Source organism: Vipera ursinii (genome assembly GCF_947247035.1).
Source record: "Vipera ursinii genome assembly, chromosome: 2".
NCBI classification, from domain to species: domain Eukaryota; kingdom Metazoa; phylum Chordata; class Lepidosauria; order Squamata; family Viperidae; genus Vipera; species Vipera ursinii.
In genome coordinates, this window is record NC_139513.1 from 75,656,739 (window position 1) to 75,680,895 (window position 24,157).

At 38.2% G+C, this 24,157-nt stretch overlaps 1 protein-coding gene across 3 annotated transcripts in view; it reads right to left on the minus strand.

Moving 5' to 3' along the window:
- Positions 1-24,157, minus strand: part of CPLX2 (complexin 2) — a 152,772-nt gene that overhangs the window by 113,366 nt on the left and 15,249 nt on the right. For 2 of the 3 annotated variants that reach the window (XM_083352284.1, XM_083352281.1), the window contains one exon: positions 22,874-22,961. The exons of the other annotated variant lie outside the window; for it this stretch is intronic. The gene's annotated coding sequence lies outside the window, so the exon portion shown is untranslated. The remainder of the gene's footprint in view (positions 1-22,873; positions 22,962-24,157) is intronic. 3 annotated transcript variants of the gene reach the window in all.

Below are 24,157 nucleotides of genomic sequence, written 5' to 3' on the forward strand. Positions count from 1 at the left end.
TTATGTATCCAGCACTCCTCCTTATCCTACTCTGATAGCCTAAAGAGACTGAGGTACCTTTGGCAGGTGTGGTTATCTTTAAATGAACCTCCACTGAGGCCCAACCTACATCTGGTGCTCATTCACATGGATGACACATCAACAGTAAGAATTATTTTTGAACAACAAAGCACTCCACTTGGCAGAAGCCCAAGAGAGTAGAAGCTCCTCCTGGGAGCCCAAGAGAAGACAATCACTTTTTAATGATAATTATGGGACTGTCATCTAAAACAAGCTCCTGAGGCGCGAGGACTGCAGAGACATGAAGCTTGTGGGCTTTTGCACACCTGAACGTTTGTATGAAAAAGTCCATAATTTTGAAGGGCTTCTGTGCCCAACGCTGCCACAGGGTCACCAGAAAACAAAGTACTGGTAAGAAACCTGACAGGGAATTTTGTTCTCTAGGGAACTTGAAAGGTTAGCATTGGAAATTCAGAAAAGAGAACACTGTAATATAGTTTCCATTAGTTTTCAACATCAGAATGGCAAGATATGATGCACAGTTTTCAGCATTAATAATCAGAGTAGGCTCTGATGGCCTCAAAAAGAGGAAGGGGACTAAGTGTAATCCTAAACTGCAAGTAGCCTGCTCTTATGTTTATTGCTTGTCCATAAAACTCTATTTTATTACTGCAGGAAACAGGATAATCCACTAGGACTTTCCCTACGTTCTTCTCAATGGCAGGATTTTGCAAAGTTAGAGGACTCTTTCTTGGTCCGTGTCCATGCAATAGTTTAGCTCTTTTGTAATGAGCTTAATAAACTTCATCAATGTAACATTCTGAAATATTATTATCCAGTCAGGAAATAAAATGTTGAAACCAACAATTAAGAACTGTACTAAAAATCAGCATCAACATTTTTAAGTTCCTATGGCTTAATATTCATCTCTTTAAAAATGTTAATATTTTCTAATGATACAAATGGAAAATTGATTTCCAGTCAGCTACAATATTTGCAACTAAAATTACATAGGGGATAAAGAAATCCAATTGCATCTATTTATGCACCCAAATTGAAACTGCCTCCAATAGCAGTCCAGAGAATGGGGACAGGAATATTTGTGTGATGGAAATAACCATAAGATTTTTGAAGAGATGTGATACAGTAATCTAAGAATTTATTTCTATTGCTGCAATGGAATTCTACAAAAAATGGGGACAGAAACACACCAGCTCATATTTTCTATAGATCAAATGTTATTGTGTGTCTGGGATTATATAAACACGAGAATACTCCTACATCCTGACATAATCTGCATGCAGAATTTGGTCCAAAAATACACTACAAGCCGCAAGAGCATGACGGCTAAAGCAGTTGAATCCAACTACTTCTTGAAGTAGAATGCCTAAATTGAAATGTTTTGTCTTGATCCAGCCTTCAAAGTCATATTATATGCTTCATGATAAGTCTACCAAATATTCAGCAAGGGAGCACTGTAAAATAAATAGCTCACAATATTACGTGGAAAGAAAACAATTTTGCTCTTAGCTTATAACAAACTGGCACATGGCAGACTCTTTCATTCCTTAAGCGATGAAAAGCTTCCATAATTGAAACTTGAAGGGATACAATTTTATCAAAGGCCTGGAGACTAAAACATACGGAGAACGGCTACGGGACTTGGGTTTGGCTAGACCAGGGGTCGGCAACCTCGGCTCTTTTATGACTCGTGGACTTCAACTCCCAGAATTCCTGAGCCAGCTATGGGAGTTGAAGTCCACGAGTCATAAAAGAGCCGAGGTTGCCGACCCCTGGGCTAGACTAAAGAAAAGAAGAAATAGGGGAGACATGATAGCAGAATTCCAGTATTTGAGGGGCTGCCACAAGACAGAGGTTGCCAGGTTGTTCACCAAAGCACCAGAGGGAAGGACGAGAAACAATGGTTGGAAACTGATCAAAGAGAGAAGCAACCTGGAATTAAGGAGAAACTTCCTGACAGTGAGGACCATGAACCTGTGGAACAGCTGACCCCCAGAAATTGTGGGCGTTCCATCACTGGAGATTTTTAAGAAGAGACTAGACATTCACCTGTCTGAGATGGTGTAGGTTCTCCTGCTTAAGCAGGGGACTGGACTAGAAGACCTCCAAGGTCATTCCAGCTCTATTCTATTCTATTCTATTCTGTTCTGTTCTGTTCTGTTCTGTTCTGTCTGTTCTGTTCTGTTCTGTTCCGTTCCGTTCTATTCTATTCTATTCATGCAGCTCTACAAAAAAAAAGTTTCACAAAATGGGGAGGACAATAAAATTTCAGGGAAGAGGGGAAATCAATAATGCTTTGATCACAATGAAATTATTTAGCTCACATTTTTTACAATTTTTAATATAAACTTTATTAAATTTTTTAAAGAGAATATAAAAATCGAACATGAACTAATACAGAAGAAAGAGAGTCAGAAAAAGAAAAAAGAAAAACTAAAATACAGAAAGGATAAAAAGAAATAGAAGTTTCCAATTTCTTTTACAGCAAATATACCATAAATACAATTACAAAGTTATCTCTTACTCTATGATTATAAAAAGCTCATTTTTTTCTATTATCCATTTTTTCTTAATCATCAAAACCACAAGCCATAAGTTTATTATTTTCTGTTTCAAGCAAAAAGTCTATAACTGGCTTCCAGGCAGTCACAAATACAGATATTCTCTTTTCTTTTATCAAAGAAGTTAATTTAGAAACATATCTGTAGGTTTCTTCATCTTCACTAATCATTGCTCCATTATTGGTAGTCTTGAACATTTCCACTTTTGAGCATAAGATTTTTTTTTGTTACCTTATATGTATATATAGCTATTTCAAGCCCCTTTGCTATTAGATGGCATCAACTATTGTGCTTTAGATTGTAAGCCACCCTGAGTCTTCGGAGAAGGGCAGGATATAAATGGGATTAAAATAAAATAAATAAATAAACTATGCAACAAGGCTTAACCAGATGGGAAGGGTGTGAATTTGTGCATGCTTGTGTGTGTGTATAAAGGTAAAGGTAAAGGTTCCCCCGCACATGCGTGCTAGTTGTTTCCAACTCTAGGGGCTGGTGCTCATCTCTGTTTCAAAGCTGAAGAGCCAGCGCTTGTCTGAGGATGTCTCCGTAGTCATATGGCCGGCATGACTAGACGTCAAAGGCGCACGGAACGCTGTTAACTTCCCACTGTAGTGGTCCCTATTTTTCTACTTGCATTTTTACGTGCTTTCGAACTGCTAGTATATGCCTCTCTTCTAGACTAAGACCTTTTCTTTGAGAATACAGAAAACCTGATGAAGACCTGGAAAAGATAATTTCTGATCACAAATCACAGAAGACAGTGGAACACCCTGCCTCCAGAAGCAGTGAATGTTCCAACAGTGGAAGTTTTTAAGAAAAGACTGGACAGCCATTTGTCTGAAAAGATATAGGGTTTCCTGCCTGAGTAGGGGGTTGGACTAGATGACCTCCAAGATCCCTTCCAACATCATCATCATCATCATCATCATCATCATCATCATCATCATCATCATCTAGCTGTAGTAATGTTTGGAACAAAAGCTGAAGAAACATAAAAGGTAGTTTAGCCTTGCATTCATTAGCTTATTACATATCAATGGGTCCCTCCTGTATTTGACAAGAGAGAAATGTCACACAGAGACATCACAAAATCTTATTCAATTATTCAAAAACTAAGATGCTCTCAATGGGCTCTCTCCTCTGAAAATTCAACTCAAGGACAATAAAATTCAAGGATTAATTACTATTTGTGTGCAAAGTATAGTCTTTTGTTTTTAAAAGCAAGTTCATATAAACTCACTTTAAAATACTATTTGGAGGAAGGAATGTCTGTTAAATCTGAATTTACTGTACATCATTTGCCTCAATACACATCCTTTGTGTAATTATGTAACTGATGTAAATGACATCTTTTGGAGGAAAGCAATTTAGCAGATATGGGTCTTACTGTGAAAATCCTCTTATATTTAAGAAATAAATGTAATATAAATATAATATCTTAGCATTCATTTATTCCTACCAGGCTGATTTTATGTACTTTTGTTCATTACAGCCGTGAGGCCCAAAAGGGCAGGCTGCATCTGCTCCTTGTCACTCATTTAGCACTGCCCAGGGAGCATGTGTAGCTTAAAGAATGCTATAGACATGGGCGACTAATAGGTAAATTACCAGCCTTCAGTGAAGTTCTGGAACCAGGTTTAACAATGTAATAACTCTTTGAAGTGCCTGGGCAGATCACTAACCTTCGGACAACAGCTGGAAAAAACAGCTGCAAAATTGAAAAGCTGCAACAATTTACTGAACAAACTGGCTGGAACATCCTGGGGTGGTGATGCTAACACCCTATGAACAACAGCCTCAGCTTTGGCTTATTCCACAGCTGAATATTGTGCCAGCATGTGGTTTAACAGCACCCACACCTAAATGCCAATGTCCAACTCCAACAGACAATGCTTAACATCTCTGCCACTTTGCATCCCACTTCTGGGCATGGTTACCAGTACTTAGCAATATCATACCATCGCACATTAGAAGACAACAAGCTGACATTAGGCTGTGGTCAAGGATGCTGAACAACAAAGCCCTTACTATTCACCAAAACAATGCATAGCCCATCACAAGATTGAAATGCCATGGGCCAGCTATTCACTTAACATCTACCCAATTTAACCCAGAACAGAACACAATAGTATACAATAGAACTGAATTCTTTATTAGCCAAGTGTGATTGGACACACAAGGAATTTGTTTCCGGTGCATACGTTCTCAGTGTCCATACAAGCAACAAGTGATAAATCATGATCATAATCATAAATACAATCATCATAAATCATAAGATATAACACTCAGTGGTAGTCATAGGATACTAAATAAACAATCAACATTGCCATCTAGTGGTAATCCAGAATGAAGCCCCAATATGGCATCTTATCCTTCAAGTTAGGTCCTGTCAGAGGGACTGGCAAAGGTAGTATTGACTGTACAATCCGGCAGAAAGAGCGGGTGCTTCTCATCAACAGCTGATAGAAGAGCAGAAGGCTTCCCTTCCTCAGCCTGTAAAGTCATCTCTGGGAAGAGCCAGGAATGCATGCAACTCTAGTTCAACCTAAAATATAGCAGGGACATAGGAGATTGGTAGGACACTAGGAGACAGAGAAGCAGGTGGGGCACAGGGTAGGAGGGATGTTTGGGGAAAGCCCTCCCCCAAAGAAAAAAGTTTTACGATGCTTGACACAGCCACTTACCGTATGGCTCTCTTAAAGCAGCTGCATTTAGTCCTAATGAAGATTTTTTAATAGGGTTTTTTGGCTACTTTTCTTAATTTTTTTTGTTTCTGAATCTCCCCCAGGCTTTCCAGTGTTTTGTTTTTCAGTCTCCATATCAACCAGAACTCAGCATCCAAGTGTGCTTTTGCATGCATCTGATGACATACGTAAACATTTTTCTCAATATAGATTTGTGAAAATGTATTTCGGCATTTCGTGGGCAGGGAGCAAGAGTGAGAGATGTTGTTAATTGCCTTTCTAGATTAATGGCAAAGCAGTTGCTTTGTGGGCAGAAGAAGTTCAGTTCCTGACAGCTGCACTTAATGGATCTGATGTGAGATAGAAAAGCCCCTCTCTGACTTTGGAGGATGATCTTGGGGAAGCTAACACTGACGAGATCGACAAATAACCAGACTGGGTTTCAGATAGCGTCCTCTGATTCTAAGTGGGGAAAAAACAACTGCAAATGAAGAGACACAGAAGCCACAGGATTATAAGTGCCAAATAATAGCAAGGAATCAGGCAAAACATCAGTAAATGACACATATCTGAAATATTCTGATATCCTAGGCAACAGTCTTCATTTTGCAATAGTTTAAATCTGCTTATTCTGAACTGCACTGCATGAAGCATTTTACAATAATAGATCTTTTTAATTATGGAAAATCTTCCTTGCAAAGCTTTCACTACTTCTGTTTAAATTCAATATCAGGCACAGATTTTTGCTCAAGCGTCTCAATATCTGCATAATTTTTTTATCTTTCTGAATTTGATGTCTTTGTTTCAGAGACTGCTGCTTCTGCTTTTCTATCTTCCACTGCCTGATTTATTTACTTTTCATTGTTTCATTGACTGCTGTCACGGCCCTTTCTCTCTTGTTCCTCTCCCTTTTAATGAAGTGCAATAAAGAAATAAAAAATACATAACCTTGTGATGTTGCATATACAAATAAAAGATGGGCTTGCAACAAACTTGCTGAAAAGATAATAATAGCTGAGAATTGGGAGAGGAAGAAAATGTGTAGCCTGTCTCTTGAGTTACAAGATCTAATGGCATAAGAGTAGATGTTATAACTTAAGGTTTCCTTGGACAAATCACATTTTTCTAGTTATATAGGAACCATTATTGTTATTATAAAATCTGCAAGGTAATTCAATGGCTAAACAGCTGCAGCATCAAAAAAAACCTATGTACTAATAAATGAAAATCAACACATATAAAAAGGTTTATATGTTCATTTATATCAGAAGAACCTAATCTGAGACTCTATAATGGTGTTTTTCAAATTTGACAACTTTAAAATGTATGGAATTCTGGTAATTGAAGTTCCAGAATTTTAAACTGCCAAGTTTGAAAAGGCTAAACTAAGAAACTGCTCTAGATACTCTAGCAATCTAACAATGTTGTCTTGCAAGCACCTTTCCCGAGGAACTCCAAAATTGCCACCAAATTGTAATTTTAATGAGAAAAAAATAAAATTAAACCTATAGAACATAACATAGTTATGTTTAATTCCATTAATTGTAACTAAATGTACAATACATATTCATATATATATGATGATCTCTTGGCATAGCAAGAATGGATGGGAGACAGAACTGTCTCTAAACTCCAGGAGTGTAAGATTTGGCTAGGAGATGTTGGCAGCCTACTACTATGCATCCACGTTAGGTTGCTTTATACAGGCTAAACTAAGATAATGAAAAATATGTCTTGAAAGAAAGCAAACCCTCTGTGCAACACTGTAAAGAATACTGCATGAATGTAGTTGAATTTGACTACAAATATCTTCATATTTTATATTTATATTGTCAGATTTAGTTTTTGTCCTGTATTTTTTTAATTTGGATTTATCTACCATTTGGAGGGGCCCTAGCAAGTGGCGGTTTTGGCCCTGCATTTTTGATATGACGTATACTGTTAGCCATACTTTGGTTATCTTCAACCTATTCATATTTTGAAACCCACTTTTATCATATGCATACAGTAGCTTAGAGAAACATATACATAAATATGATTTGTGATTTAATTCTTCATAAATATGTGTAATGGTAATTATGGCTGTTCAAGCTTCAGAAAAGGGATTTTCTGAACTCTTTCAAAATAGTTGCATCTCTTTTTTTCAAGCTTCCATACAAACTTGAAAAAATATCTATACGCTTGAATCAGCTGACTTGTTAAAGTAACTGTGTCTGAGAAAACAAGACCCAGCTATTTTAAAGAGGCTGTACTTGTATTCATATACATTCTAAAATATCTTTTCAAAACAATTTTGAAACATTCACTGCCACAGCTGTAATACTTCTGTGACCCAGTTAGATATGACTGTAAACCCAATCTGCAGATCAACATTGTGGCTATTCATGCTCTGATAATATTCTGTCAATGCTGCTAACATCAGATGTTCTTGCTTTGACAACAGATGGAAATGCAGCCATTTTTCTCTATTGCCTTTAGAGTTAGTTGATGCTGGGAGGGGGAATGTGGATGAGAGTCCAGCTAGTCATGACAATAATAACTCAGCCATGGGAACCTAAGGTCATTGGGCCCAGAGTTGATGGAAATTTGGTGGGCTGGAGAGCTGGTGAGAAAGCCTGCACTTCAAGCTAATTGGGGAATGTAATTTATGACTGTTTATTGGAGGAGGGAATTGTGCTTTGTTACTTTGTATCCAGGGGAGGGGGATTTAGTTTTTGGTTTTGACTATGTAGTGCCGATACTTTGTTTCTCGAATAAAAGATTCTTTAAGGTAAATAATGCCTTGAAGTTCTTTTGAAGAGTTTCATCTGTCGGAACCATGACATATTCCATAAGAATTAAAGCTGAATAGGCATGGACTTATCACTGATTCTCACACCAGAACAAAAGCAATTTGGTAAACTAGCGATACGTGGTAGAAATCTTTAAGGCTAGGAAATAAGTAATCATATAGCCAATGAATCAAAAAATACAGGAAGATCTTGAGACTAAAATATATAAAGGGCAGGATTTCTGGGTGTTGTTAAATGAAGAAATTTGTATATGAATGACTGCCTAATTCTCTGCAGTTAATCTACTTATCTAAACATATTGAGACTGCTTGAATTAGTATAACAGGGAGATTAATTATTGTACTTGGTACGAAGCCTTGACATATCAATTATAGTACTATAATGTGTTAAAGGTATTTATCTATGCATGTAATTTGGAAACTTCAGTTAGTACATAATGAACTGGTTTGAGATTTGACTGGCACTACTCACTAAAATAATCTGGCAATCTTCACTGGCTATTTACTTCTGGATAAACTCAAAATGCTAGCCTTCTCTAAGTAATTTGTAGTCCAATAATATTCAGAATGAAAAACAATAATTTAGAGCTCAGGCACTTAAACACATTTTTAGTATTTCAATTTATTTTAAACGATCCACATTTGAATCATGTTTTCATCATCTGGTTGTTTTCTATGGATATCTTGTTTCACTTTGACATTTTGTCTTGTTTAATTTTGTATTGTGGGAAGGTGTATAATGATGTAAACTTAAAATGTTTGTTTATGTGATGAAAATGGCTAAACTGAAAAAAGAGATATTTTAAGAAGCGGCAGAAAAGTGTTTAGCCACCTGCTTCTCATATCTCCGCCGGCTCATGTAAACATACCTTGTTTAGCAATGACAGCTGCTAATGTGCATACTGCCCAGAGTAAAGCAAGCTGTTCTGTAAATTGTAGACAATAAGACTGTAGCTCCACAAATTAGATAATGGATAGCTTAATGTATTTTTTCGAAACCAAGCTTTTCAGCACCTATTGAAGCTGCTCTTGCTGCTATGAAATCAGAGAACGGAGTCATGTTAACAACAATCTCCCCCAATCTGCATGCCCTCTTGATGTAAGGACTTTAACTTCCAGAATTCTCACAAACGGTGATACCAATTGGGGAATTCTGGGAGCTGGAGTCCACACATCTGCAGGAACTCTGGAAGGAAGGGCTAGGCTGCCACTGTATTCTTTGAGCCAGGCTTTGAATTTACTTCTTGAAGCAGATTCTCTGTTACAAAGTGGGGAGACCAGCCAGATGTTATGATCTATAATCCCCACTACTGTGTCTTTCACCATCCACTATGCTGATTGAAGTCATATAAGAAACGAAGACCAACATATCCAGATAACATGAGGTTGCCTGCTTTTAGCACACAGGCTACATAAATTTAATGTGGAAACCATCTAAATAAAGTAGGCATGTGCACAATGATAGCATGTCAATCCTGGACATGGTGGATTTCCAAGAATGCCCTTTAGAAAAGCTTTGCTGGGTCAGGCCAAAATCCATCATAACATATTCTGTTTCTTACTGTGGCCAACCAGATGCCTCTGGAGTGACCTCCATTGCAAGAGATGGAAACCTACCATTCTCCTGTAATTGTTCTTTAGCTACTGGTATTTGGAAATATGCTGCCATCAATCTTGAACCAATACTGAATCCTTATGTATTTTCTCTTTAGACAGATGTTCAAAACCTTCTGATAATTTCAGTTGCCTCTTCTGCACATTTCCTAACTATCATCTCCTGCATCAAGTACACAGTAGAGCCCAGTCAGTATACAGTATTCCAAACACTGATAATGCCTAGCTTGAAATGAGGGATTAGAGGTAGTTCTCAATTTATAACCATTCATTTAGTGGCAGCTCAAACTTACAACAGCACCAAAAAAGTGACTTACAACTGCTCCTCACTCTTATGACCGATGAAGCATGCCCACAGTACACGTGATGAAACTTTGGGTGCTTGGCAACTGGCAAGGTATTTTACAATGGTTGCAGCGTCCTGGAACCATGTGATCACCATTTGTGACCTTCTCAGCTGGCTGAGAAAGAAAAGGCAATGGGGGAAGCCAGACTTGTTTAATAACTGGGGCGATTTGTTAAGCAAATGTGCATGCTTAAAGACAACCACATTTGCTATTTGGTCGACCATTTATCCAATTTAGAGAGACCCCTGAACTCCTCACAAATCATTTTTCAGGTTTTTCATCCTGAATAATTCGATATCATCTATGAACTTGGCAGCTCACTGCTTGAGATCATTTATGTTATAAATGTCAAGATCATTTATGAACAGATTAAAAGGCATCCTTAAAATACTTCACAATTTACTTTCCTCCACTGAGTATTTACATTTGTACTCTTTGCTTTCTGTTATTAAATTAGTAGTCCACAAAAGGATGGACTCTTTTCTGTTAGACTAGGAAACCAACGTCATACAGGCCAATACTACTTTTATTATGAGTTTATTGTAACAGAATCTTGCAAGTCTGAATGTGTTTGCTCCCTCCCTCCCTTGATCTGTGAAAGACAGGGAGGGTCCTGACTGAGATGCTTTCTCAGGTTAAGTTTCTGTTCCAAGCTCACATTTCTTTTATCTGATGCTGTCTTGGCAGTGGCTCTTCCTCCTGCTCCTCAAGTTCATTCCTTCTACCCATTTCACTTTTATCCCTTGATTGCTAAATTTACCCAAGAGACTTTGCTATGGAACATTATCAGAGCTTTTTGAAAACCTTAAAATATAGCATTAATAAGGCCACCTCCATCTGCAATCCTGCTTTTTTTAAAAAAAACAAACTCTTGGATTGATGCTATCAGGACCTAATGATTTATTACAGTGTAATCTCTCAAGAACTCCTGAACTATCTTGTCTTATTTGATTAGTTCAATTTACCTTAGTTGTTTTGATCCCTTCCCTAAAAAATCAATACCAGTTCAGGTATCTATCTTATATTTTCTGAACATTCCTTGCTTTTGTTATCTAACAACCAAACTATTTTTTTGGCTCCTTTCCTGCTTCGGATATCTTTAAAGAAGTTATTATTGTTTCCCTTTTTGCCATATGCTCCTCAAATTATTATTATTTGCATTACTTATTACTTACTCAATATCTTTTCTGCCACTTTCTTCATTTGTGTTGTCTTTCCCCCCCCCTCTCTTTTGCTTAATGATGGCAAGTACATTGTGTAACAGCAACAGGACATCTGGTTACCCTGTTGTACAGCTAAGCATGGCATATTGATCAAAGTGTTTAACTTGGAGAGGAAACCTGGTTCGACTCCACTCTCAACCCTGGAGCTCATTAGACGATTTTGAATAAAAGTCAGGCTGTCTCAGGCCAGCCCCCTTGAGAAAGCTGCTGTTGCAACAATTAGAGAAGACCCCCATGCACCCTGTCTTTAGATTCCATAGAAAAAACCACAATAAATATGTCTAAAAGTGACTTCCAAGTATAGACAAGAATAAGAAGAGTGTGGAGGTTAGAACAGTTTACAGTTGAAAGCCAATCTGTGTCGAATGAATTCTGTGCTAGCTTTTCTTTTCCAAAATGCATTTGATGTCTGAAGACATACTTTAATTAACCCACACAGTATCTGTACTTTCTATAATGCAACCAAGTGCCTCATATCAAGGCACTGTGTTGTTATTATTGGAGATGGAACAGAGCTATGAAAGGTTATGCTGTTCTTTCTGGTTGTTTTATAAGAATCTGGTAATTGTATCTGCAGTTATGAAGCTATGCAGGAATGCAAGTTTAAAAAGGAACAACTGCCTGGTTATTCACAGCTGGGTAGTGAGCACTGAAAAATAGCATCTGAAAAGCCCATCTCCCCTGAGGTGCAAATCCTCACCTCTGATCTGAAGTCAAAGGAAAATGTTGCAAAAAAGGAGCTGTAGTTTTACATGCACTTCTCCTGGGAAGGATTCACATACCACTAGATCAAAAAGCCTGGAGTTTGGTAGAAACTTGAAATCACAACAAAAAAATTATAAAAGTGAAGGGTTAAGAAAAAGGGAACGCTGAAGGGAAAATAGTCTCAGGTTGGCAAATGCATGAAACACCATGATAGTAAGCCAAAAAGCCAGCATGAAACACAAATATCCACTGGCCTCAAGTCTTTGACAACATAATGAAAAGAAGAAAGAAAAAAGCCTTATATCATGCTACTTTAAAGCATATACACAAGATGCATTAAGTGATTTATACATCCTCTCCATAAAAAAAATCTCAGTCAAAAACTCATCAAAGAAATCTCTGTGCAAAATTATAATATGCTTCTCCTTCAGGGAAGAGACACGAGAACAGGAGATGCAAGGTACTCTTTTACTTTGAGAAGTTGCAGGGTGAATGCTAAAGGATGCTAAATTCTGCACGGAAGATTCTTGATCTTATGTATTAGGCTTTATTGGAACACCTAAAGCTTGCATAAGAGTCACCACCAGGAGGTGTTGAACTGTAACTGTTTTGGTGGGAAGCATTTTCAGCGGGAAACAGAGGTTCAATCCGATTGGTTGGTTGAGTACCTGGCCAGGTACTGGCCAGGTATATATAAGAGTTCTGTTAGCCCCTATTACCCAGTACAGGCACTTCCACCAAATAAAGAGCTGTTATGTTGTACTCATCAGCCTGGCATCTTTCCTGCTCTCCAGAACCCACTACACAACACTTGACTTGAACGCTGGCACAAAATGTACCCACTCTTCCAAAATGGTAAGCTGTATGTGGCAAACTGCTGATAAGACTCTGGCCAAAACAATAGTTTGGGAGAAAGAAAGGCAATCAGTGGCAACCTGAGCCATGTTTCAAGATTTACAGTTTATCAATTCTTGCTTTCCTAGAAGTGCCATTCGTACATTTATGCTGACCATCCACTGTGGCTTTAACATTTTCCTGAGTGATTGTTTGACTCTGAAATTCCTTCCATTTAGGAAGTCTAAATGGAGAGAACTAGGGCTCCACTCTGAAAACTGGAATATTAGGTACAACTGCCAGCTTTAAAACCGGGCACTGGGGAGGAGTCTTTCAGCAGTTATATTTTAGGCTTACTGTAGCAACTGATACATTGGAGGCATGGGGAGTGATGTGTGGTTATGGAAGCGGCTGTAGAAACACAAGTGGCTAATAGAGAAGTTTGAGAGTGACATCACAGCTGGAACTAAGCCTGAAGTGTGTTTGGCAAAGACAAGGTTCCTTCTTGGCCTTGGAAGTTAAACAACAATAGAGTAGATTGTGTGCTAGAGAGTCTTACATGTGAGCAAAAAAAGAAGAAAAAAAGAAAGGCCACTCCAAGTAAGATAAGACTTTCCCAACCTGGTGTCCTAAAGCATCAGTTGTGACTATGAATTTGGTAAATGCAGCTCCTACACATCTGACTGATAGACAAGATTGATGTAAATAATTACTCTAATTTAAATTAAAACACCAGCTTTCTCAACATTGGGAAGACTGTGTCCAGATTAGCCTTTGTGCCTCTTTTTCTCTATTCAGATATTGTGTTTTAATGGCTAACTTCAAATCTCATGCTATTTCAAGTTTTTAAGAACATTTAAACATTAAACATTTAAATCATGGCCGATGGTGACGGATGCTGACACTTGCTGTTTAGCAACAACCAAAACACTAAAGATGATTAGTATTGCTGCCCAGGAGAGATCCACAGAGGGGTTGAAAGAAGTCATGAAGGCAACAAGTGTGAGACTGAATCTATCCCTTCTGTATGTGTGTGATTTTGAAGCCACAATTGTTACTTTGATTTTTTGGGGCCACTCCACAGATGCCATTGATTGATCCACATCACACAGTGAGCTAAATGAAAAAATCTGAGATATTTTAAGGACATATTTTCTATTCACTCCTTTTTTAACCTTTCCAAATACTTTGATCACTCCTAAAATATGCTTATAAATATGCATATACCAGCAAAGCAAAAGCAAGCAAGTGTGCAGCCACCATGCGTATTAAGTATATCAAAGTTTTCTTCATATTGGTGTGCTCTATTATTAAAAACTTCCATTGCTAGGAAAACCACAGTCTTTGTTGCTACATTGTTGTTCTGATGAATTGCTTATATGGTAGGAATATTCATGTGGATTCAGTTGTAAAAGGTTCCACTCTCATTCTGTATTTTATTTTTTTAAAAACAGGAAGTGTAAAATAACAATCACCCCTGGAATATTACTTAGTGAAATAGGACTTTTAAAGTCCGCAAAGACAATACACAGCTGGAGTGGGAACTGTTGCAAAACACGACAAAGGTGGAATTATATCTGGGCAGAAGTAAAACCTCAAGAATTGTAAAACTTTTTAAATAAATAATAAAAAAAAAGAAGTAAAACCTCAAGGCAAGCTGTTCAGGGATCTCACATTAGGGAATGCGTGGATGCCAGCTTCATTTGGAATATTTGTAAAGGGGTGCTGCTGACACCAGAGGAAGTTGAGAGCAGAATCGAGTCAATCCGGCAGGATTAAATATTAAACTGGCAAAGCACAATAGTTTGTCTCTTTTCTTAAATTTTTAAAACCCTATTCATCCTGTTAGAGTATCAAGCAGACAGATGCTAAATACAAGCAGAGTGTCCTCTCCAGAGCTGCTGTCTAGGAATGTCATTCTTGGGGGAGAAATGATGGCACAGTTCGAACCAGTAGTTCAAAACACACAAAAAAGCCCCTTCTCTCAGTAGGATAACCTTTTTAATCTAGGTGGAAAGAACAACATGGCTTGGCCTCTGTGCTTTTCTCAAACAGAGTTTACAGTAATTGAAAAGAAAGAAACAACTAAATTGGTGCTCCCCTGGTTAGATGCTTTGTGTTTGAATTGTCACACCCCTGCTTATGAAGCAACCACCTATTCCCTCCCAGGCAAAAAAAACAACCCCAGGATTTTCATTTTAAGAAACCTTTAGGGCAAGGCTAGCCAGGTGCAAATGAGGATGGGTCTCTTTCCCCTTGGATTGTGGGACAGAACAGATTATTTCAGTCTATCTTGCAAAAGTATCCCAATTAAAAACTTTCTCCTCTTCTACTTTAAAGGTACAGGACCCTTCTACTCTTTGGATCAACCCATATTCTCTATTTTTTGCTGCAATAAATAGGCAAATGTGACTGCTAACTCAAATGCACCCATAAATTGCCATTTAAAATAACCATCTCTGGTTACACACACACACACACACACACACACACACACACACACACACACACACACACTTAACTGTAAAACCTTTAGGGCTGGAATCTATATTTTGAGCTTATTGTACATTGCTAGCCACTGCTGTATACATTAATTATATAAACAAATAAGTGTTGTTTCTCATCTATAGCACACTGTCCATTGGTCTTCCCTTGAGGTTATGCTTTTATTGTAAAGAAAATATATTTTCCCAGCATTCAAGCCAAAACACTTTATCATTGGGAAAAATGAATATAGTTATAGCTTGTTATAGAGAAATACTGTTGCCTACCTGGCTAGTAATAATGTGCAACTTATATATATTTATATCCCCTGTCATTGCATTATTATCATTTTTAAAAACTCAAATGAGAGGTTGAAAAGATAAAGATACCACACCCTCCTACATCTTCCCCAAGAGAAATTTGTTCATGATGAACAGCTGCCATTAGGTATCAGAGGATGTATGAACATTTCCCTTTTGTTCAATTAGCTTAATTGCCCACCATCTGAACAGCAAAGTATAAAACTAGTTGTTACTTTTGACAACTTGCAGCATATTCCTTTGAATGCCTGCTGAAAAGTATAGTAAATGCATTAAACTAAATTGGGCTTGCTCACAGATTAATGTGCTTAAGATATCTCAGCCTAAAGTACCCAAAGCTTCTTCCCAGAAGTGTGAGCCCCAATCACCTTGGGGGCAGAGTATTTTTTAAAATAATTTTTATTGAAGTGTTTAAACCAGATTAAAAACAGTACAGATTTTAAATTCAGAATAAAGGTAGTAAGAAAGTGAAAAAGAAAAAAAAGGAAAAGATTCTGAAGAAGCTACTTCAATCTTCTTGACAGCAATTATAAATACATAGAATATATACCCTCTCTCTCTAAGGTTACATCATAATTCCTCCTTTTTATAAGCTATCTTTTCTAATTTCCAAACCCATAAATTACAAGTTTGTTCTTTTCTTTTTTCAGCAAACAGTTCATAAGGAGTGCTCAGTGGCATAATATTAACCCATGAGAGCAAATATCCAACTTGCCTCTACCTCTACCCATAACTGTGTGCACCGGATCATGAAAACCACCAAGAAAGCCACCACTTCATGCGTGTCTGCATTTCCTTCTCTGTCCAAGGGAAAATAGAAAGCTCTTTTCCATTATGGGGTTACACTGGTAATTGGCATATAATCAGAACTGCCCAGAAATCATGCATGCTTTTAAATCTGCTCATGGGTGAATGGGAAGAGAGCTATACTCCAAAGGAACACATTCTATTCATGTTGCACACAGATGGGCACAGCGTTATGAGGGGAATGCTATGGAAAGAGCTGTAATGGGCTATAGACGAGTAATAATACCAACCATGATAAAAGCGCTTGCATTATGAGATGCATTTTATCATCACTATCTCACCCCAAAGCCTAAAATCAGTCCCATGAATTATTTTATCAATACCTCTAAAATTTGAAATTTGGGACAGCGAAATATATAAAGATAAAGAGATTCAAGGTGCTGGTAATGACCTATAAAGCCCTAAATGGCTTGGGTCCAGGATATCTGAGGGAACACCTGCTGCCAGCATCGTTCCCTTCGTCCAGTGCGCTCCCACAGGGAGGGTCTTCTCAGGGTGCCACTGGTAAAAGATTGCCGGCGGGTAACGCCCAGGGATAGGGCCTTCTCAGTGGGTGCGCCCGCCCTCTGGAACCAGCTGCCCGTGGAGTTGAGGACTGCCCCCAACCTCCGTTCATTCCGCTGGGACCTGAAGACCTGGCTCTTCGAGCTCTCTGGCCCAGGCTGAGAATTTTAATTTTAATTTTAATTGGGGTTTTTACTCTTTCAGGGACTGTTATAATCTTTTTAATTGTTTTTAATTTTTGTATTTCTTGTTTTAATTCCCTGTAAACCGCCCTGAGTCCTTCGGGAAAGGGCGGTATACAAATCCAATTAAATAAATAAATAAATAAACTATTTTAATGTCAATGCTGTAAATACAGTAATCTGATGGATACATAGTAGAGACTTTCCCTACTCACATGGATTTCCCAGTCAATTTACAGAATGGACCTGAACATCTAAAGGCTGCTTCTTTCCTTCCTTCATTTCACTGAAACCAAGTGTACATGTTGTAGGCACAGTGGCTCACTGTATAATCAGGTTAAGGGCCATTTGTTGATTATTTTTAGATTATTTAGTCAAGGTAATACGTTCCTTGTAGAGGGGCCTGTTGCAATGAGGGAAAGAGGAGAATCCTGCAATACTGCAAAGGCAGTGTTGATAAACCCTCATGCAAACATCTGGTTCTATCATACAGAATTCTTGTTACTATACCTCAATGTGTATCGCTGGAAAAAGTGATTCCCCTATGAGGTAAGTTTGGGCAGAGCAGTTAGGTAGGAAAAATAGTAAGACAGGACCTGAAGCACATATATCTCTGCAAGGGGTGAAGGTCGGGAGTTTTCCCCCTTATTTTTTTAGGGGATGTCCACTGTGGAAAATTCAGGGCATTTTAAAGGAAGTTATAGCTACAGGGCATAGTGAAATTACAGAATTAGGTCCCTTGAGATAGAGCAATGGCTACTACTTTAGATTGTTTTATAGAGGATTAGACAAAGTCACGGAAGAGAAAGCCATGGATGTTTACTGCCTAATAGAATTCCATGCAACTTTTAGACCACAGACATGAGTGGCCTACAGAGAAATGCTGTGAAATAAATGTTTCCTTGTCACGAATAACCAATAGTATTCTATGAACCATGCACCTAAGGGAAAGAGGAATGCATCATTACTCAATTCCCACCTGCTAATCTTCCTGAAAAACCACCAGCACCACAGCACCTCAGGGCTATCTGTCCTCTGAATCAAAATAGATGACAGTGAAAAGTATTGCAAACAGGCTTACAGGCAACACTCTGCCACAGATCTACATTGAGGCTGCTGCCAAAGGGTCTTGCTAATCCTCTTCCTCCCATTCTCTCATCCTCCTTCACTTCCCTCTCCTCCTCTTCTGGCCATATGCCAGGCAGCATGCATCTGAATATGGAATCAAATAAAAAGGTTGTTGCCCTGAGACCTCTCAAGTTTTCCATTTGATGGTCATAGCTAAAGGCAGAATGAGGGTAGGACAAAGCCACAAAATAAATACAGATTTGTATTCCAGTCCCAACACATATGCATATTCCTATACATTTCCCCCCATTCATTTTCAATTGCTATTTATTCAAGCTCCAAATTTATTTTCTGTCTAAAGGTAAAGGTAAAGGTTCCACCGCACATGCATACTAGTTGTTTCAAACTCTAGAGGCTGGTGCTCATCTCCGTTTCAAAGCCAAAGAGCCAGCGCTTGTCTGAGGACGTCTCTGTGGTCATGTGGCCGGCATGACTAGATGCCAAAGGCGCACGGAACACTGTTACCTTCCCACCGTAGTGGTCCCTATTTTTCTACTTGCATTTTTACGTGCTTTTGAACTGCTAGGTTGGCAGAAGCTGGGACGAGTAACAGGTGCTCACTCTGTTATGCGGCACTCGGGATTCGACCCGCCAAACTGCCGACCTTCTGATAGACAAGCTCAGCGTCCTAACCCACTGTCTACAGCCCCTTAAATTTATTTCAGATGATTTAATTCTGTTTTGAACTCAATAAATGAAGCCCTATTTTGCCTGATTTTACACTCAGCCAACACTTAGGGTCCAGGTTGCTAATTTATTTCCTTTTCTCCTTTTAAAAGTGCAAGTATCTTGCTGCTACTGGCCATTAAGACTAGCATACCCAGACAGCAAAATGTATCTAAAGGAAGCTTAGTCCTTATGAACATCTTAAGAAGGGGCTCAAACGACAACAATCAATGTGAATTGATTTTCTGAGTAGGGGTGGAAATGGTATTGACTCCTAGATCAGTATTTCTTAAGCTACATTCCAAAGAATTTCAATGTTTCCTGAGCAAATTGAAGGTGTTGTGCCATTTCATCCCAAGGTCCAAGACAAGCTTTTGAAAATGGCTTTTTGATCCTTTCATTTCACTAGTGAAACAACTTGCCCTGAAGAAATGTTGGCAGATATTTTATCAGATGTCACACTGAAACAATTGAGAGGAATTTTTTTTAAAAATCACCAGAAAATTTTTGGATGAAAATGTACGGAGAGTATGAGTTTTTAAATGCCACTGACAGCTCCACTAACTCTTCCTTGAACACAATTTAATGAAAGCAGGTTTTCAACACTTTTTATAATCAAGACAAAATATCAAAACAGGCTGAATGTTACTCCCATAATCAGTCTTTTTAACAAAGCTAAACTCCTACACTGATGAAATTTGATGTCATCTGCAAGATCATACTTCCCCTACTGTTTTACCATTAGTGTATTAAATGTAATGGAAATTTAATAGATTATTAAATACATTAATTAATAGTCTTAGATCAGGCATGTCAAACTGCTGGCCCATGGGCTGGATGCATCACACCAAAACTGCACCACTATTGCTGGCAATGGGGAAAAAGTTGTGATACATCACAAGTTTGACATGCCTGTCTTAGATATTTCTTGTGTTTATAGATCTCCCTAGCATCAGAACAACATAGCCAATTTCAGCTCACCCTCTATGGTTGTAGAATAACCTGCCAAGGATGGTAAGAAGCTTTCCCCCAGACTGGTGCCCTCAACTTCCAGCTTCATAGGTGCTATTCAAGATAAGTGGAGGTCACCAAGTTAGAAAAAGGTAGGCTATTATTATCACTAATTCAGTCCAAAGCAAACAAAAAAGTTGTTGGTATTTTCTATCTTTTAAAAATCAAAGTAACAAAACAACAACAACCGTGTCATGCAAAAGAATTTAACTCAAACTGTGGCAGCACTACAGAACTTGGATGATCTTGAAAAGCTAAGTAGGGTCAGACCTAATTAGTACTTGGGTTGAAGATCACTGCTAAATTCCAGAGCTACAGAATAGATGAGACTGTTTTAAAAAATCTTCCATCCTATGTCCTGATAGTCATCAGAAATCAAACTGACTAAAATGGAACTTGATTATTTATCTAAATCTGGTCAGACTTTTCTCTTAGTCTGCAAATTCCATTCTATTAAAAAATAAAATTGACAGCCATTCTTATGTTACTCCATGCGAACTATAATGGCTTGGTTTCTAAAATTCCTGCTTAAATTAAGTCAGAAGCTATCTTTCAAATCACCAAATTGGGCCCACATCAAATTTTGTAGTTAGTGATACAAGCATTTATCCTCTCCTTATTTTTAGGCCCTTTATTTTACATGTCCATTTCTCTATTCAATTATAGGACATACAGTATATACTAAACAACTCTAATGTTGGGATACTACAGGAGCAATAGCAATAGCACTTAGACTTATATACCATTCCATAATGCTTTAAAGTACTCTCTGGGCGGTTTACAGAGTCACATTTTACTGACCTTGGAAGGATGGGAAGCTGAGTCAACCTTGAGCCTGTCAGGATTGAACTCCCAGTTATGAGCAGAGTTTGCCTGCAGTATTATATTCTAACCACTGCATCACCAGGGCTCCAGTAACTGGATCCATAGGAGTTTGCTTGGTACTTAGTTAATATTCTTTACTACTGCTTCAAATATTCTCAGGAGAAAGAACTGGGATAAGCAAAGGATACAAAAACCTATCTTCTTCTGAAACTCTGCCACCTGTTTTGAAGACAGAATCTCCTCTCAAAACATCCTACAGGGAATGCAGAATTATTAGGCAAGTTGTTTTTTTGAGGATTAATTTTATTATTGAACAACAACCATGTTCTCAATGAACCCAAAAAACTCATTAATATCAAAGCTGAATATTTTTGGAAGTAGTTTTTAGTTTGTTTTTAGTTATAGCTATTTTAGGGGGATATCTGTGTGTGCAGGTGACTATTACTGTGCATAATTATTAGGCAACTTAACAAAAAACAAATATATACCCATTTCAATTATTTATTTTTACCAGTGAAACCAATATAACATCTCAACATTCACAAATATACATTTCTGACATTCAAAAACATAACAAAAACAAATCAGTGACCAATATAGCCACCTTTCTTTGCAAGGACACTCAAAAGCCTGCCATCCATGGATTCTGTCAGTGTTTTGATCTGTTCACCATCAACATTGCGTGCAGCAGCAACCACAGCCTCCCAGACACTGTTCAGAGAGGTGTACTGTTTTCCCTCCTTGTAAATCTCACATTTGATGATGGACCACAGGTTCTCAATGGGGTTCAGATCAGGTGAACAAGGAGGCCATGTCATTAGATTTCCTTCTTTTATACCCTTTCTTGCCAGCCACGCTGTGGAGTACTTGGACGCGTGTGATGGAGCATTGTCCTGCATGAAAATCATGTTTTTCTTGAAGGATGCAGACTTCTTCCTGTACCACTGCTTGAAGAAGGTGTCTTCCAGAAACTGGCAGTAGGACTGGGAGTTGAGCTTGACTCCATCCTCAACCCGAAAAGGCCCCACAAGCTCATCTTTGATGATACCAGCCCAAACCAGTACTCCACCTCCACCTTGCTGGCGTCTGAGTCGGACTGGAGCTCTCTGCCCTTTACCAATCCAGCCACGGGCCCATCCATTTGGCCCATCAAGACTCACTCTCATTTCATCAGTCCATAAAACCTTAGAAAAATCAGTCTTGAGATATTTCTTGGCCCAGTCTTGACGTTTCAGCTTGTGTATCTTGTTCAGTGGTGGTCGTCTTTCAGCCTTTCTTACCTTGGCCATGTCTCTGAGTATTGCACACCTTTTGCTTTTGGGCACTCCAGTGATGTTGCAGCTCTGAAATATGGCCAAACTGGTGGCAAGTGGCATCTTGGCAGCTGCACGCTTGACTTTTCTCAGTTCATGGGCAGTTATTTTGCGCCTTGGTTTCTCCACACGCTTCTTGCAACCCTGTTGACTATTTTGAATGAAACGCTTGATTGTTCGATGATCACGCTTCAGAAGCTTTGCAATTTTAAGAGTGCTGCATCCCTCTGCAAGATATCTCACTATTTTTGACTTTTCTGAGCCTGTCAAGTCCTTCTTTTGACCCATTTTGCCAAAGGAAAGGAAGTTGCCTAATAATTATGCACACCTGATACAGGGTGTTGATGTCATTAGACCACACCCCTTCTCATTACAGAGATGCACATCACCTAATATGCTTAATTGGTAGTAGGCTTTCGAGCCTATACAGCTTGGAGTAAGACAACATGCATAAAGAGGATGATGTGGTCAAAATACTCATTTGCCTAATAATTCTGCACTCCCTGTAGAGCCAAGTTAGTATTCTGTACCTTTCTCTATGCAAATTCAACAAGTAGCTGGGAAAATCGCATTTGTTCTCATTGACAAAACCATAATTGCAAGAAAATCAAGAACAACATCATATAATTGCTAAAGTCAGCCTGGGAAGGCTAGGTTCAAATCTCCAGTCCACCACAGCACTTATTAGTTGATGCCACTATCTCTCAGCCCAATTGATTATTGCTGTGTTGATAAAATTAGGGGTGATCTCCCATGCAAACTATATTAATCTCCGAGAAAACAAGACAGGATATAAACACAATAAATTGATAATCAAATAAGCAACATGGGAGCAGAATGGAAACACACATACCTTTTTGAATTGCCAAGGCAGTGCTCCTTCAGACAACTAATATAGTAGTTCCTCAGCCAGGCAGTGCATGTCAAAGGTAGCTCATACCCTGAAAGTGCATACAGATGAGGAGGACAGGGTCAGATAGCCTGAACTTGCATTCATGTCACTGTTGAGTGTCACTGTTATTCTTTCAAGCAATTATGGAGCATTCCTAAGATGACCCTATTATCTTTACTTTAGCAGCAGGAAGAACCTGCAACTCTAATCATTATGGTAACTACTACTGTGACTATACAGCCATAAGGCATGGAAAAGAAAAATGCACAACACATATGCTTAGCAATGGCTCTCTTGGGACATCTTGTCTTCAAATATTGACTTCAAATATTCTTCCCTCTCCAGCATATAATCTTTGGTATCTGTTAAGGGACAGCTCTAATATTAAATGGGAGTAGCAGTACCATGAGCTGTTTTTCTGTGAATTATTTGGCTGCCAAGGTTTCAACACTCTTATATCAATGTGTGAATCCTGCCAAGTTCTCCAGAATAACAGATTCTATATCCTGTTCACTGTGATGTTCCCCCTAATCCCTGCAAATCAAAATCCAAATGTTTGGATAGCAATGAACATTGACATGGAGGAATCAAAAAGTGTGCTTCTGGATGAGATGGGCAATACATAAATCTAATAAATAAATAAATAAATAAACACATGAGAAATTAGTGTAGTTTCATCACCTGGGAAGAGTCCAATCTGATAGGTAGGTATGAATATTAAATCCCTGTATCTCTTCCTTATCATAGCCTATTTATTTGAGTAGATATACACTATACAGTCTTCCTTAAATTATTCCAGTTGAGTATTGAGGAGAGGGATTTTTTTAAACAAAAAATCAGTGCTGGAAACTGTAATATATAATATATAGAGAAAAAGGTGGAGTTAGATTTCTAAAAAGTGCTGCTCTAGTTGAAACAGGTAACTGGGCTAAACAGACAGCTGGCTACTAAGCTATAGTAAGTCACTTTTCTATGTTGTAAGAACTAGTGATACATTTTAAAAGGAAAAGTGTCATCTTAGGGATATCAATCACACGTGTTAACTTGACACTGTATTAAGCAAAAAAAATCCAGCTTTGCAATGTCAATACCATCACACACATTCCTAGGAAACGGTCCCACTCTGATAAAATAAGAGTACTATATTTTGTGAAACATTTTATTAGATATGTCTTAAGACTTTCTTTCAAATAGGAGATATACCTAAAGTCAAAGGATCTTTGATTACTTCAAGTGCAGTTTGGA